At 39.7% G+C, this 17052-nt stretch overlaps 7 non-coding genes and 1 pseudogene across 7 annotated transcripts; 7 read left to right on the top strand and 1 right to left on the bottom strand.

Annotated features, from left to right (window-relative positions):
• Nucleotides 1–17052, bottom strand: part of LOC145657974 (uncharacterized) — a 164929-nt pseudogene that overhangs the window by 95802 nt on the left and 52075 nt on the right.
• On the top strand, nt 1481–1553 carry trnaf-gaa (transfer RNA phenylalanine (anticodon GAA)). Its single transcript has one exon. It is a non-coding gene; the product is annotated as a tRNA-Phe (tRNA).
• trnaf-gaa (transfer RNA phenylalanine (anticodon GAA)) lies at nt 3938–4010 on the top strand. Its single transcript has one exon. It is a non-coding gene; the product is annotated as a tRNA-Phe (tRNA).
• On the top strand, nt 6374–6446 carry trnaf-gaa (transfer RNA phenylalanine (anticodon GAA)). The gene has a single exon. It is a non-coding gene; the product is annotated as a tRNA-Phe (tRNA).
• trnaf-gaa (transfer RNA phenylalanine (anticodon GAA)) lies at nt 8853–8925 on the top strand. Its single transcript has one exon. It is a non-coding gene; the product is annotated as a tRNA-Phe (tRNA).
• On the top strand, nt 11340–11412 carry trnaf-gaa (transfer RNA phenylalanine (anticodon GAA)). Its single transcript has one exon. It is a non-coding gene; the product is annotated as a tRNA-Phe (tRNA).
• On the top strand, nt 13499–13571 carry trnaf-gaa (transfer RNA phenylalanine (anticodon GAA)). Its single transcript has one exon. It is a non-coding gene; the product is annotated as a tRNA-Phe (tRNA).
• On the top strand, nt 15914–15986 carry trnaf-gaa (transfer RNA phenylalanine (anticodon GAA)). Its single transcript has one exon. It is a non-coding gene; the product is annotated as a tRNA-Phe (tRNA).

Raw genomic sequence — 17052 nt, forward strand, 5'->3', positions numbered from 1 at the left:
ACTAACTGTCGCATGTTAAGCAAGCGCTCTACCACTTGAGCCAAGAAGAATGAAAGTATTTTTATTGGAGTCACATTCAAAGAGTCACATTTAGAATCTCAAGATAGGTTCACAAACGAAAGTTTATTTATTTTATTAACCAATTTCCAAAGCTATTTTCACCTCTACTATACAACATATTATATTATATAATATATACAATATGTCTATTGTGGTCAATCCCAATTATTTGAGCACTAAGCTAGAACTGTTCACTGCCATCAAAATTATTTTGACTTCCTATTAAAAGTTTCCTCTTATCCAGCCCAGAAACATTCAAATGAATAGATTCATTTGTGAACTTATGTTAAGTCCACAAGAGGGCAAGTGTAGTTTTCAGAGTGAATAAGGCCTATCCCATTTCTGGGGTGCATGAGACTCTATTAAGACTCTTCTATGACTGCATGCACCTATCAATGCAGCTGTAAATACTGCTTCCTTCCTGCATGCTCCCTGCCTCCTTCCCTGCCTGACACTGACACTCAACATAAATGCAGTTAACATGTTTTGATTCATAAAAGACATTCTGCTGGTGACTTAGAAAGTGCTTTCAATCTAGAGTATCTGTTAAATTATAGCAGCTTCTCCTACCCAAAGCAGGTGATTATAAGGGTTAAAGCCTCAGGAGCATTATTTTACATTTAGGAAACCCTACAAACTTGCGAATGAACCTGACATTGCAGTCAACCAGTTTCCTTTGTACAGGTGATGAGGAATGAGCTGTTGATTTTGGTGTGTTTTCACCCTCAAAATTGATGTCAGTTTGGTGTGTTTACACCCTCATGCCGGACCACCAATGCCAATTCAACATGTATTACAAGCTCAAAATATGACTGATGAGGACTAACTAGGCTCAACGTTGTGGAACACTCCACACTGATGATGGGCATTAGGCAGTCACCAACACTCTCCAATGGCGTGATGGTATGGGAGAGTTATTTTCTTTTGTGCAGGCAGTGTGTTTAACTTCCCATGTTAAAAGCATAAGTTCTCATTTTCCATTTGAATACCCCAACATTAAACAAGCAATATGGGACACACACACACACACACCCACACACACACACCCACAAAAGCCCTTCTTTCACACAAGTTCAAACTTGTTTCCTGTGCCCTGTGTGCTTTGGTTTTTCTCGTTGGATTATTCTCTGCTTGGTTAAGGTAGGTTCTGAGTTTACTTACTTTTGCCTTAGATTCTGTAAAATTCAAGGCTAATTATCTGAACCTAGTTGTTAGTTGCTTGTTAGCTGTAATTACTCACTACAGGTGTAGTTTCGCCCTGTGCACCTCAAGGCATGACTGCGCCGTGAGGTCCTGCCGAGTGGTCCATGGATTTCACAGTGGTAAAGTCATTGTGTTCTGTGTGTATGCAATATTGTAAATGGGATTACATTTATTGGTAGCATTTTCATCGTAAGGAGGCAAATGCACATGCGGTCTAGCCGAAATAGCTCAGCTGGGAGAGCGTTAGACTGAAGATCTAAAGGTCCCTGGTTCAATCCTGGGTTTCGGCAACTGTGCGGTGCTGATTTCCTCTTCCGATGGTGTGCTTTTTTTTATGTGTACTTCATAAACCTTTACGTTCTTTTACTAAAAAATGATTGCGACGTTGCTGTTTTTATGCAATCGGAAGTGTACTTCATAAACCTTTACCTTCTTTTACTAAAAAATGATTGCGACGTTGCTGTTTTTATACTATCGGAAGTTTTCATGGCGTAATAGCACTAAAGAATTTGAATTCAGTGACCCTATTTAAAATTTCCTGAAACTTGCAATATCTTATCATATGTTTCATCACTGCACATAGAGGTGCTTGAAGAGTGGCTTCTGCACAAACGCTTTTGAAATGTAGCTCATTAGTTGTAAGCTGGACAAGGGAAGGATCGGCGTCAACTTGCATGTATGCTTGGTACAATATTATAGGAATCCTGTTTCACACCACTCCTATGTTTTCATGGAATGGGGCCTACTTCAGCTAGCTTTGGCTCATGGACGGGCTTTGTTCTACCAAAACAGGTGATGTAAAGAAGTCATTTGCTTCCTAAAGTTCTTGAAAATCACACTCTACCAAGAGGCATCGCATAATGGCAAAAAAACAAAACATTGTACACTAAATACAGCAACCAATATACTTATCCTTAATGTGTACCACTGCAGAAGAGAGGCATTGGAGATTTTGAATTCTAAAGACATTGAGCATCATACTTATCCTTAACGTGTAACACTGCAGAAGAGACGTACTGGAGAATGCGGACAATGATCCCACTACCTCTCTCATTGCATAATGTGAAAACACCTTCCAAAATATTGTATTCTAACAACAGTGAGCAACACACTCATCCGAAGAGTGTATCAATGCTGCTAAGACACACTGGAGAAGGTAGACATCCATGCCACTAACTGTCGCATGTTAAGCAAGCGCTCTACCACTTGAGCCAAGAAGAATGAAAGTATTTTTATTGGAGTCACATTCAAAGAGTCACATTTAGAATCTCAAGATAGGTTCACAAACGAAAGTTTATTTATTTTATTAACCAATTTCCAAAGCTATTTTCACCTCTACTATACAACATATGATATTATACAATATATACAATATGTCTATTGTGGTCAATCCCAATTATTTGAGCACTAAGCTAGAACTGTTCACTGCAAATCAAAATTATTTTGACTTCCTATTAAAAGTTTCCTCTTATCCAGCCCAGAAACATTCAAATGAATAGATTCATTTGTGAACTTATGTTAAGTCCACAAGAGGGCAAGTGTAGTTTTCAGACTGAATAAGGCCTATCCCATTTCTGGGGTGCATGAGACTCTATTAAGACTCTTCTATGACTGCATGCACCTATCAATGCAGCTGTAAATACTGCTTCCTTCCTGCATGCTCCCTGCCTCCTTCCCTGCCTGACACTGACACTCAACATAAATGCAGTTAACATGTTTTGATTCATAAAAGACATTCTGCTGGTGACTTAGAAAGTGCTTTCAATCTAGAGTATCTGTTAAATTATAGCAGCTTCTCCTACCCAAAGCAGGTGATTATAAGGGTTAAAGCCTCAGGAGCATTATTTTACATTTAGGAAACCCTACAAACTTGCGAATGAACCTGACATTGCAGTCAACCAGTTTCCTTTGTACAGGTGATGAGGAATGAGCTGTTGATTTTGGTGTGTTTTCACCCTCAAAATTGTTGTCAGTTTGGTGTGTTTACACCCTCATGCCGGACCACCAATGCCAATTCAACATGTATTACAAGCTCAAAATATGACTGATGAGGACTAACTAGGCTCAACGTTGTGGAACACTCCACACTGATGATGGGCATTAGTCAGTCACCAACACTCTCCAATGGCGTGATGGTATGGGAGAGTTATTTTCTTTTGTGCAGGCAGTGTGTTTAACTTCCCATGTTAAAAGCATAAGTTCTCATTTTCCATTTGAATACCCCAACATTAAACAAGCAATATGGGACACACACACACACACACACACACACACACACACACACACACACACACACACACACACACAAGCCCTTCTTTCACACAAGTTCAAACTTGTTTCCTGTGCCCTGTGTGCTTTGGTTTTTCTCGTTGGATTATTCTCTGCTTGGTTAAGGTAGGTTCTGAGTTTACTTACTTTTGCCTTAGATTCTGTAAAATTCAAGGCTAATTATCTGAACCTAGTTGTTAGTTGCTTGTTAGCTGTAATTACTCACTACAGGTGTAGTTTCGCCCTGTGCACCTCAAGGCATGACTGCGCCGTGAGGTCCTGCCGAGTGGTCCATGGATTTCACAGTGGTAAAGTCATTGTGTTCTGTGTGTATGCAATATTGTAAATGGGATTACATTTATTGGTAGCATTTTCATCGTAAGGAGGCAAATGCACATGCGGTCTAGCCGAAATAGCTCAGCTGGGAGAGCGTTAGACTGAAGATCTAAAGGTCCCTGGTTCAATCCCGGGTTTCGGCAACTGTGCGGTGCTGATTTCCTCTTCCGATGGTGTGCTTTTTTTTATGTGTACTTCATAAACCTTTACGTTCTTTTACTAAAAAATGATTGCGACGTTGCTGTTTTTATGCAATCGGAAGTGTACTTCATAAACCTTTACCTTCTTTTACTAAAAAATGATTGCGACGTTGCTGTTTTTATACTATCGGAAGTTTTCATGGCGTAATAGCACTAAAGAATTTGAATTCAGTGACCCTATTTAAAATTTCCTGAAACTTGCAATATCTTATCATATGTTTCATCACTGCACATAGAGGTGCTTGAAGAGTGGCTTCTGCACAAACGCTTTTGAAATGTAGCTCATTAGTTGTAAGCTGGACAAGGGAAGGGTCGGCGTCAACTTGCATGTATGCTTGGTACAATATTATAGGAATCCTGTTTCACAGCACTCCTATGTTTTCATGGAATGGGGCCTACTTCAGCTAGCTTTGGCTCATGGACGGGCTTTGTTCTACCAAAACAGGTGATGTAAAGAAGTCATTTGCTTCCTAAAGTTCTTGAAAATCACACTCTACCAAGAGGCATCGCATAATGGCAAAAAAACAAAACATTGTACACTAAATACAGCAACCAACATACTTATCCTTAATGTGTACCACTGCAGAAGAGATGCACTGGAGATTTTGAATTCTAAAGACATTGAGCATCATACTTATCCTTAACGTGTAACACTGCAGAAGAGACGTACTGGAGAATGCGGACAATGATCCCACTACCTCTCTCATTGCATAATGTGAAAACACCTTCCAAAATATTGTATTCTAACAACAGTGAGCAACACACTCATCCGAAGAGTGTATCAATGCTGCTAAGACACACTGGAGAAGGTAGACATCCATGCCACTAACTGTCGCATGTTAAGCAAGCGCTCTACCACTTGAGCCAAGAAGAATGAAAGTATTTTTATTGGAGTCACATTCAAAGAGTCACATTTAGAATCTCAAGATAGGTTCACAAACGAAAGTTTATTTATTTTATTAACCAATTTCCAAAGCTATTTTCACCTCTACTATACAACATATGATATTATATAATATATACAATATGTCTATTGTGGTCAATCCCAATTATTTGAGCACTAAGCTAGAACTGTTCACTGCCATCAAAATTATTTTGACTTCCTATTAAAAGTTTCCTCTTATCCAGCCCAGAAACATTCAAATGAATAGATTCATTTGTGAACTTATGTTAAGTCCACAAGAGGGCAAGTGTAGTTTTCAGAGTGAATAAGGCCTATCCCATTTCTGGGGTGCATGAGACTCTATTAAGACTCTTCTATGACTGCATGCACCTATCAATGCAGCTGTAAATACTGCTTCCTTCCTGCATGCTCCCTGCCTCCTTCCCTGCCTGACACTGACACTCAACATAAATGCAGTTAACATGTTTTGATTCATAAAAGACATTCTGCTGGTGACTTAGAAAGTGCTTTCAATCTAGAGTATCTGTTAAATTATAGCAGCTTCTCCTACCCAAAGCATGCGATTATAAGGGTTAAAGCCTCAGGAGCATTATTTTACATTTAGGAAACCCTACAAACTTGCGAATGAACCTGACATTGCAGTCAACCAGTTTCCTTTGTACAGGTGATGAGGAATGAGCTGTTGATTTTGGTGTGTTTTCACCCTCAAAATTGATGTCAGTTTGGTGTGTTTACACCCTCATGCCGGACCACCAATGCCAATTCAACATGTATTACAAGCTCAAAATATGACTGATGAGGACTAACTAGGCTCAACGTTGTGGAACACTCCACACTGATGATGGGCATTAGGCAGTCACCAACACTCTCCAATGGCGTGATGGTATGGGAGAGTTATTTTCTTTTGTGCAGGCAGTGTGTTTAACTTCCCATGTTAAAAGCATAAGTTCTCATTTTCCATTTGAATACCCCAACATTAAACAAGCAATATGGGACACACACACACACACACACCCACACACACACACCCACACAAGCCCTTCTTTCACACAAGTTCAAACTTGTTTCCTGTGCCCTGTGTGCTTTGGTTTTTCTCGTTGGATTATTCTCTGCTTGGTTAAGGTAGGTTCTGAGTTCACTTACTTTTGCCTTAGATTCTGTAAAATTCAAGGCTAATTATCTGAACCTAGTTGTTAGTTGCTTGTTAGCTGTAATTACTCACTACAGGTGTAGTTTCGCCCTGTGCACCTCAAGGCATGACTGCGCCGTGAGGTCCTGCCGAGTGGTCCATGGATTTCACAGTGGTAAAGTCATTGTGTTCTGTGTGTATGCAATATTGTAAATGGGATTACATTTATTGGTAGCATTTTCATCGTAAGGAGGCAAATGCACATGCGGTCTAGCCGAAATAGCTCAGCTGGGAGAGCGTTAGACTGAAGATCTAAAGGTCCCTGGTTCAATCCCGGGTTTCGGCGACTGTGCGGTGCTGATTTCCTCTTCCGATGGTGTGCTTTTTTTAATGTGTACTTCATAAACCTTTACGTTCTTTTACTAAAAAATGATTGCGACGTTGTTGTTTTTATGCAATCGGAAGTGTACTTCATAAACCTTTACCTTCTTTTACTAAAAAATGATTGCGACGTTGCTGTTTTTATACTATCGGAAGTTTTCATGGCGTAATAGCACTAAAGAATTTGAATTCAGTGACCCTATTTAAAATTTCCTGAAACTTGCAATATCTTATCATATGTTTCATCACTGCACATAGAGGTGCTTGAAGAGTGGCTTCTGCACAAACGCTTTTGAAATGTAGCTCATTAGTTGTAAGCTGGACAAGGGAAGGGTCGGCGTCAACTTGCATGTATGCTTGGTACAATATTATAGGAATCCTGTTTCACACCACTCCTATGTTTTCATGGAATGGGGCCTACTTCAGCTAGCTTTGGCTCATGGACGGGCTTTGTTCTACCAAAACAGGTGATGTAAAGAAGTCATTTGCTTCCTAAAGTTCTTGAAAATCACACTCTACCAAGAGGCATCGCATAATGGCAAAAAAACAAAACATTGTACACTAAATACAGCAACCAATATACTTATCCTTAATGTGTACCACTGCAGAAGAGAGGCACTGGAGATTTTGAATTCTAAAGACATTGAGCATCATACTTATCCTTAACGTGTAACACTGCAGAAGAGACGTACTGGAGAATGCGGACAATGATCCCACTACCTCTCTCATTGCATAATGTGAAAACACCTTCCAAAATATTGTATTCTAACAACAGTGAGCAACACACTCATCCGAAGAGTGTATCAATGCTGCTAAGACACACTGGAGAAGGTAGACATCCATGCCACTAACTGTCGCATGTTAAGCAAGCGCTCTACCACTTGAGCCAAGAAGAATGAAAGTATTTTTATTGGAGTCACATTCAAAGAGTCACATTTAGAATCTCAAGATAGGTTCACAAACGAAAGTTTATTTATTTTATTAACCAATTTCCAAAGCTATTTTCACCTCTACTATACAACATATGATATTATACAATATATACAATATGTCTATTGTGGTCAATCCCAATTATTTGAGCACTAAGCTAGAACTGTTCACTGCAAATCAAAATTATTTTGACTTCCTATTAAAAGTTTCCTCTTATCCAGCCCAGAAACATTCAAATGAATAGATTCATTTGTGAACTTATGTTAAGTCCACAAGAGGGCAAGTGTAGTTTTCAGACTGAATAAGGCCTATCCCATTTCTGGGGTGCATGAGACTCTATTAAGACTCTTCTATGACTGCATGCACCTATCAATGCAGCTGTAAATACTGCTTCCTTCCTGCATGCTCCCTGCCTCCTTCCCTGCCTGACACTGACACTCAACATAAATGCAGTTAACATGTTTTGATTCATAAAAGACATTCTGCTGGTGACTTAGAAAGTGCTTTCAATCTAGAGTATCTGTTAAATTATAGCAGCTTCTCCTACCCAAAGCAGGTGATTATAAGGGTTAAAGCCTCAGGAGCATTATTTTACATTTAGGAAACCCTACAAACTTGCGAATGAACCTGACATTGCAGTCAACCAGTTTCCTTTGTACAGGTGATGAGGAATGAGCTGTTGATTTTGGTGTGTTTTCACCCTCAAAATTGTTGTCAGTTTGGTGTGTTTACACCCTCATGCCGGACCACCAATGCCAACTCAACATGTATTACAAGCTCAAAATATGACTGATGAGGACTAACTAGGCTCAACGTTGTGGAACACTCCACACTGATGATGGGCATTAGTCAGTCACCAACACTCTCCAATGGCGTGATGGTATGGGAGAGTTATTTTATTTTCTGCAGGCAGTGTGTTTAACTTCCCATGTTAAAAGCATAAGTTCTCATTTTCCATTTGAATACCCCAACATTAAACAAGCAATATGGGACACACACACACACACACACACACACACACACACACACACACACACACACACACACACACACACACACACACACACACACACAAGCCCTTCTTTCACACAAGTTCAAACTTGTTTCCTGTGCCCTGTGTGCTTTGGTTTTTCTCGTTGGATTATTCTCTGCTTGGTTAAGGTAGGTTCTGAGTTTACTTACTTTTGCCTTAGATTCTGTAAAATTCAAGGCTAATTATCTGAACCTAGTTGTTAGTTGCTTGTTAGCTGTAATTACTCACTACAGGTGTAGTTTCGCCCTGTGCACCTCAAGGCATGACTGCGCCGTGAGGTCCTGCCGAGTGGTCCATGGATTTCACAGTGGTAAAGTCATTGTGTTCTGTGTGTATGCAATATTGTAAATGGGATTACATTTATTGGTAGCATTTTCATCGTAAGGAGGCAAATGCACATGCGGTCTAGCAGAAATAGCTCAGCTGGGAGAGCGTTAGACTGAAGATCTAAAGGTCCCTGGTTCAATCCCGGGTTTCGGCAACTGTGCGGTACTGATTTCCTCTTCCGATGGTGTGCTTTTTTTTATGTGTACTTCATAAACCATTACGTTCTTTTACTAAAAAATGATTGCGACGTTGCTGTTTTTATGCAATCGGAAGTGTACTTCATAAACCTTTACCTTCTTTTACTAAAAAATGATTGCGACGTTGCTGTTTTTATACTATCGGAAGTTTTCATGGCGTAATAGCACTAAAGAATTTGAATTCAGTGACCCTATTTAAAATTTCCTGAAACTTGCAATATCTTATCATATGTTTCATCACTGCACATAGAGGTGCTTGAAGAGTGGCTTCTGCACAAACGCTTTTGAAATGTAGCTCATTAGTTGTAAGCTGGACAAGGGAAGGGTCGGCGTCAACTTGCATGTATGCTTGGTACAATATTATAGGAATCCTGTTTCACACCACTCCTATGTTTTCATGGAATGGGGCCTACTTCAGCTAGCTTTGGCTCATGGACGGGCTTTGTTCTACCAAAACAGGTGATGTAAAGAAGTCATTTGCTTCCTAAAGTTCTTGAAAATCACACTCTACCAAGAGGCATCGCATAATGGCAAAAAAACAAAACATTGTACACTAAATACAGCAACCAACATACTTATCCTTAATGTGTACCACTGCAGAAGAGAGGCACTGGAGATTTTGAATTCTAAAGACATTGAGCATCATACTTATCCTTAACGTGTAACACTGCAGAAGAGACGTACTGGAGAATGCGGACAATGATCCCACTACCTCTCTCATTGCATAATGTGAAAACACCTTCCAAAATATTGTATTCTAACAACAGTGAGCAACACACTCATCCGAAGAGTGTATCAATGCTGCTAAGACACACTGGAGAAGGTAGACATCCATGCCACTAACTGTCGCATGTTAAGCAAGCGCTCTACCACTTGAGCCAAGAAGAATGAAAGTATTTTTATTGGAGTCACATTCAAAGAGTCACATTTAGAATCTCAAGATAGGTTCACAAACGAAAGTTTATTTATTTTATTAACCAATTTCCAAAGCTATTTTCACCTCTACTATACAACATATGATATTATACAATATATACAATATGTCTATTGTGGTCAATCCCAATTATTTGAGCACTAAGCTAGAACTGTTCACTGCAAATCAAAATTATTTTGACTTCCTATTAAAAGTTTCCTCTTATCCAGCCCAGAAACATTCAAATGAATAGATTCATTTGTGAACTTATGTTAAGTCCACAAGAGGGCAAGTGTAGTTTTCAGAGTGAATAAGGCCTATCCCATTTCTGGGGTGCATGAGACTCTATTAAGACTCTTCTATGACTGCATGCACCTATCAATGCAGCTGTAAATACTGCTTCCTTCCTGCATGCTCCCTGCCTCCTTCCCTGCCTGACACTGACACTCAACATAAATGCAGTTAACATGTTTTGATTCATAAAAGACATTCTGCTGGTGACTTAGAAAGTGCTTTCAATCTAGAGTATCTGTTAAATTATAGCAGCTTCTCCTACCCAAAGCAGGTGATTATAAGGGTTAAAGCCTCAGGAGCATTATTTTACATTTAGGAAACCCTACAAACTTGCGAATGAACCTGACATTGCAGTCAACCAGTTTCCTTTGTACAGGTGATGAGGAATGAGCTGTTGATTTTGGTGTGTTTTCACCCTCAAAATTGATGTCAGTTTGGTGTGTTTACACCCTCATGCCGGACCACCAATGCCAATTCAACATGTATTACAAGCTCAAAATATGACTGATGAGGACTAACTAGGCTCAACGTTGTGGAACACTCCACACTGATGATGGGCATTAGGCAGTCACCAACACTCTCCAATGGCGTGATGGTATGGGAGAGTTATTTTCTTTTGTGCAGGCAGTGTGTTTAACTTCCCATGTTAAAAGCATAAGTTCTCATTTTCCATTTGAATACCCCAACATTAAACAAGCAATATGGGACACACACACACACACACACACACACACACACACACACACACACACACACACACACACACACACACACACACACACACACACACACACACAAGCCCTTCTTTCACACAAGTTCAAACTTGTTTCCTGTGCCCTGTGTGCTTTGGTTTTTCTCGTTGGATTATTCTCTGCTTGGTTAAGGTAGGTTCTGAGTTTACTTACTTTTGCCTTAGATTCTGTAAAATTCAAGGCTACTTATCTGAACCTAGTTGTTAGTTGCTTGTTAGCTGTAATTACTCACTACAGGTGTAGTTTCGCCCTGTGCACCTCAAGGCATGACTGCGCCGTGAGGTCCTGCCGAGTGGTCCATGGATTTCACAGTGGTAAAGTCATTGTGTTCTGTGTGTATGCAATATTGTAAATGGGATTACATTTATTGGTAGCATTTTCATCGTAAGGAGGCAAATGCACATGCGGTCTAGCCAAAATAGCTCAGCTGGGAGAGCGTTAGACTGAAGATCTAAAGGTCCCTGGTTCAATCCCGGGTTTCGGCAACTGTGCGGTACTGATTTCCTCTTCCGATTGTGTGCTTTTTTTTATGTGTACTTCATAAACCTTTACGTTCTTTTACTAAAAAATGATTGCGACGTTGCTGTTTTTATGCAATCGGAAGTGTACTTCATAAACCTTTACCTTCTTTTACTAAAAAATGATTGCGACGTTGCTGTTTTTATGCTATCGGAAGTTTTCATGGCGTAATAGCACTAAAGACTTTGAATTCAGTGACCCTATTTAAAATTTCCTGAAACTTGCAATATCTTATCATATGTTTCATCACTGCACATAGAGGCACTTGAAGAGTGGCTTCTGCACAAACGCTTTTGAAATGTAGCTCATTAGTTGTAAGCTGGACAAGGGAAGGGTCGGCGTCAACTTGCATGTATGCTTGGTACAATATTATAGGAATCCTGTTTTACACCACTCCTATGTTTTCATGGAATGGGGCCTACTTCAGCTAGCTTTGGCTCATGGACGGGCTTTGTTCTACCAAAACAGGTGATGTAAAGAAGTCATTTGCTTCCTAAAGTTCTTGAAAATCACACTCTACCAAGAGGCATCGCATAATGGCAAAAAAACAAAACATTGTACACTAAATACAGCAACCAACATACTTATCCTTAATGTGTACCACTGCAGAAGAGAGGCACTGGAGATTTTGAATTCTAAAGACATTGAGCATCATACTTATCCTTAACGTGTAACACTGCAGAAGAGACGTACTGGAGAATGCGGACAATGATCCCACTATCTCTCTCATTGCATAATGTGAAAACACCTTCCAAAATATTGTATTCTAACAACAGTGAGCAACACACTCATCCGAAGAGTGTATCAATGCTGCTAAGACACACTGGAGAAGGTAGACATCCATGCCACTAACTGTCGTATGTTAAGCAAGCGCTCTTCCACTTGAGCCAAGAAGAATGAAAGTAGTTTTATTGGAGTCACATTCAAAGAGTCACATTTAGAATCTCAAGATAGGTTCACAAACGAAAGTTTATTTATTTTATTAACCAATTTCCAAAGCTATTTTCACCTCTACTATACAACATATGATATTATATAATATATACAATATGTCTATTGTGGTCAATCCCAATTATTTGAGCACTAAGCTAGAACTGTTCACTGCCATCAAAATAATTTTGACTTCCTATTAAAAGTTTCCTCTTATCCAGCCCAGAAACATTCAAATGAATAGATTCATTTGTGAACTTATGTTAAGTCCACAAGAGGGCAAGTGTAGTTTTCAGAGTGAATAAGGCCTATCCCATTTCTGGGGTGCATGAGACTCTATTAAGACTCTTCTATGACTGCATGCACCTATCAATGCAGCTGTAAATACTGCTTCCTTCCTGCATGCTCCCTGCCTCCTTCCCTGCCTGACACTGACACTCAACATAAATGCAGTTAACATGTTCTGATTCATAAAAGACATTCTGCTGGTGACTTAGAAAGTGCTTTCAATCTAGAGTATCTGTTAAATTATAGCAGCTTCTCCTACCCAAAGCAGGTGATTATAAGGGTTAAAGCCTCAGGAGCATTATTTTACATTTAGGAAACCCTACAAACTTGCGAATGAATCTGACATTGCAGTCAACCAGTTTCCTTTGTACAGGTGATGAGGAATGAGCTGTTGATTTTGGTGTGTTTTCACCCTCAAAATTGATGTCAGTTTGGTGTGTTTACACCCTCATGCCGGACCACCAATGCCAATTCAACATGTATTACAAGCTCAAAATATGACTGATGAGGACTAACTAGGCTCAACGTTGTGGAACACTCCACACTGATGATGGGCATTAGGCAGTCACCAACACTCTCCAATGGCGTGATGGTATGGGAGAGTTATTTTCTTTTGTGCAGGCAGTGTGTTTAACTTCCCATGTTAAAAGCATAAGTTCTAATTTTCCATTTGAATACCCCAACATTAAACAAGCAATATGGGACACACACACACACACACAGACACACAAGCCCTTCTTTCACACAAGTTCAAACTTGTTTCCTGTGCCCTGTGTGCTTTGGTTTTTCTCGTTGGATTATTCTCTGCTTGGAGGCAAATGCACATGCGGTCTAGCCGAAATAGCTCAGCTGGGAGAGCGTTAGACTGAAGATCTAAAGGTCCCTGGTTCAATCCCGGGTTTCGGCAACTGTGCGGTACTGATTTCTTCTTCCGATGGTGTGCTTTTTTTTATGTGTACTTCATAAACCTTTACGTTCTTTTACTAAAAATTGATTGCGACGTTTTTGTTTTTATGCAATCGGAAGTGTACTTCATAAACCTTTACCTTCTTTTACTAAAAAATGATTGCGACGTTGCTGTTTTTATGCTATCGGAAGTTTTCATGGCGTAATAGCTCTAAAGACTTTGAATTCAGTGACCCTATTTAAAATTTCCTGAAACTTGCAATATCTTATCATATGTTTCATCACTGCACATAGAGGCGCTTGAAGAGTGGCTTCTGCACAAACGCTTTTGAAATGTAGCTCATTAGTTGTAAGCTGGACAAGGGAAGGGTCGGCATCAACTTGCATGTATGCTTGGTACAATATTATAGGAATCCTGTTTCACACCACTCCTATGTTTTCATGGAATGGGGCCTACTTCAGCTAGCTTTGGCTCATGGATGGGCTTTGTTCTACCAAAACAGGTGATGTAAAGAAGTCATTTGCTTCCTAAAGTTCTTGAAAATCACACTCTACCAAGAGGCATCGCATAATGGCAAAAAAACAAAACATTGTACACTAAATACAGCAACCAACATACTTATCCTTAATGTGTACCACTGCAGAAGAGAGGCACTGGAGATTTTGAATTCTAAAGACATTGAGCATCATACTTATCCTTAACGTGTAACACTGCAGAAGAGACGTACTGGAGAATGCGGACAATGATCCCACTACCTCTCTCATTGCATAATGTGAAAACACCTTCCAAAATATTGTATTCTAACAACAGTGAGCAACACACTCATCCGAAGAGTGTATCAATGCTGCTAAGACACACTGGAGAAGGTAGACATCCATGCCACTAACTGTCGCATGTTAAGCAAGCACTCTACCACTTGAGCCAAGAAGAATGAAAGTAGTTTTATTGGAGTCACATTCAAAGAGTCACATTTAGAATCTCAAGATAGGTTCACAAACGAAAGTTTATTTATTTTATTAACCAATTTCCAAAGCTATTTTCACCTCTACTATACAACAAATGATATTATATAATATATACAATATGTCTATTGTGGTCAATCCCAATTATTTGAGCACTAAGCTAGAACTGTTCACTGCCATCAAAATTATTTTGACTTCCTATTAAAAGTTTCCTCTTATCCAGCCCAGAAACATTCAAATGAATAGATTCATTTGTGAACTTATGTTAAGTCCACAAGAGGGCAAGTGTAGTTTTCAGAGTGAATAAGGCCTATCCCATTTCTGGGGTGCATGAGACTCTATTAAGACTCTTCTATGACTGCATGCACCTATCAATGCAGCTGTAAGTACTGCTTCCTTCCTGCATGCTCCCTGCCTCCTTCCCTGCCTGACACTGACACTCAACATAAATGCAGTTACCATGTTCTGATTCATAAAAGACATTCTGCTGGTGACTTAGAAAGTGCTTTCAATCTAGAGTATCTGTTAAATTATAGCAGCTTCTCCTACCCAAAGCAGGTGATTATAAGGGTTAAAGCCTCAGGAGCATTATTTTACATTTAGGAAACCCTACAAACTTGCGAATGAATCTGACATTGCAGTCAACCAGTTTCCTTTGTACAGGTGATGAGGAATGAGCTGTTGATTTTGGTGTGTTTTCACCCTCAAAATTGATGTCAGTTTGGTGTGTTTACACCCTCATGCCGGACCACCAATGCCAATTCAACATGTATTACAAGCTCAAAATATGACTGATGAGGACTAACTAGGCTCAACGTTGTGGAACACTCCACACTGATGATGGGCATTAGGCAGTCACCAACACTCTCCAATGGCGTGATGGTATGGGAGAGTTATTTTCTTTTGTGCAGGCAGTGTGTTTAACTTCCCATGTTAAAAGCATAAATTCTCATTTTCCATTTGAATACCCCAACATTAAACAAGCAATATGGGACACACACACACACACACACACACACAAGCCCTTCTTTCACACAAGTTCAAACTTGTTTCCTGTGCCCTGTGTGCTTTGGTTTTTCTCGTTGGATTATTCTCTGCTTGGTTAAGGTAGGTTCTGAGTTTACTTACTTTTGCCTTAGATTCTGTAAAATTCAAGGCTAATTATCTGAACCTAGTTGTTTGTTAGCTGTAATTACTCACTACAGGTGTAGTTTCGCCCTGTGCACCTCAAGGCATGACTGCGCCGTGAGGTCCTGCCGAGTGGTCCATGGATTTCACAGTGGTAAAGTCATTGTGTTCTGTGTGTATGCAATATTGTAAATGGGATTACATTTATTGCTAGCATTTTCATCATAAGGAGGCAAATGCACATGTGGTCTAGCCGAAATAGCTCAGCTGGGAGTGCGTTAGACTGAAGATCTAAAGGTCCCTGGTTCAATCCCGGGTTTCGGCAACTGTGCGGTACTGATTTCCTCTTCCGATTGTGTGCTTTTTTTTATGTGTACTTCATAAACCTTTACGTTCTTTTACTAAAAAATGATTGCGACGTTGCTGTTTTTATGCAATCGGAAGTGTACTTCATAAACCTTTACCTTCTTTTACTAAAAAATGATTGCGACGTTGCTGTTTTTATGCTATCGGAAGTTTTCATGGCGTAATAGCACTAAAGACTTTGAATTCAGTGACCCTATTTAAAATTTCCTGAAACTTGCAATATCTTATCATATGTTTCATCAATGCACATAGAGGCACTTGAAGAGTGGCTTCTGCACAAACGCTTTTGAAATGTAGCTCATTAGTTGTAAGCTGGACAAGGGAAGGGTCGGCGTCAACTTGCATGTATGCTTGGTACAATATTATAGGAATCCTGTTTCACACCACTCCTATGTTTTCATGGAATGGGGCCTACTTCAGCTAGCTTTGGCTCATGGATGGGCTTTGTTCTACCAAAACAGGTGATGTAAAGAAGTCATTTGCTTCCTAAAGTTCTTGAAAATCACACTCTACCAAGAGGCATCACATAATGGCAAAAAAACAAAACATTGTACACTAAATACAGCAACCAACATACTTATCCTTAATGTGTACCACTGCAGAAGAGAGGCACTGGAGATTTTGAATTCTAAAGACATTGAGCATCATACTTATCCTTAACGTGTAACACTGCAGAAGAGACGTACTGGAGAATGCGGACAATGATCCCACTACCTCTCTCATTGCATAATGTGAAAACATCTTCCAAAATATTGTATTCTAACAACAGTGAGCAACACACTCATCCGAAGAGTGTATCAATGCTGCTAAGACACACTGGAGAAGGTAGACATCCATGCCACTAACTGTCGCATGTTAAGCAAGCGCTCTACCACTTGAGCCAAGAAGAATGAAAGTATTTTTATTGGAGTCACATTCAAAGAGTCACATTTAGAATCTCAAGATAGGTTCACAAACGAAAGTTTATTTATTTTATTAACCAATTTCCAAAGCTATTTTCACCTCTACTATACAACATATGATAT

This window comes from Electrophorus electricus, chromosome 5 (genome assembly GCF_041902795.1).
Source record: "Electrophorus electricus isolate QZ-2024a chromosome 5, ASM4190279v1, whole genome shotgun sequence".
NCBI classification, from domain to species: domain Eukaryota; kingdom Metazoa; phylum Chordata; class Actinopteri; order Gymnotiformes; family Gymnotidae; genus Electrophorus; species Electrophorus electricus.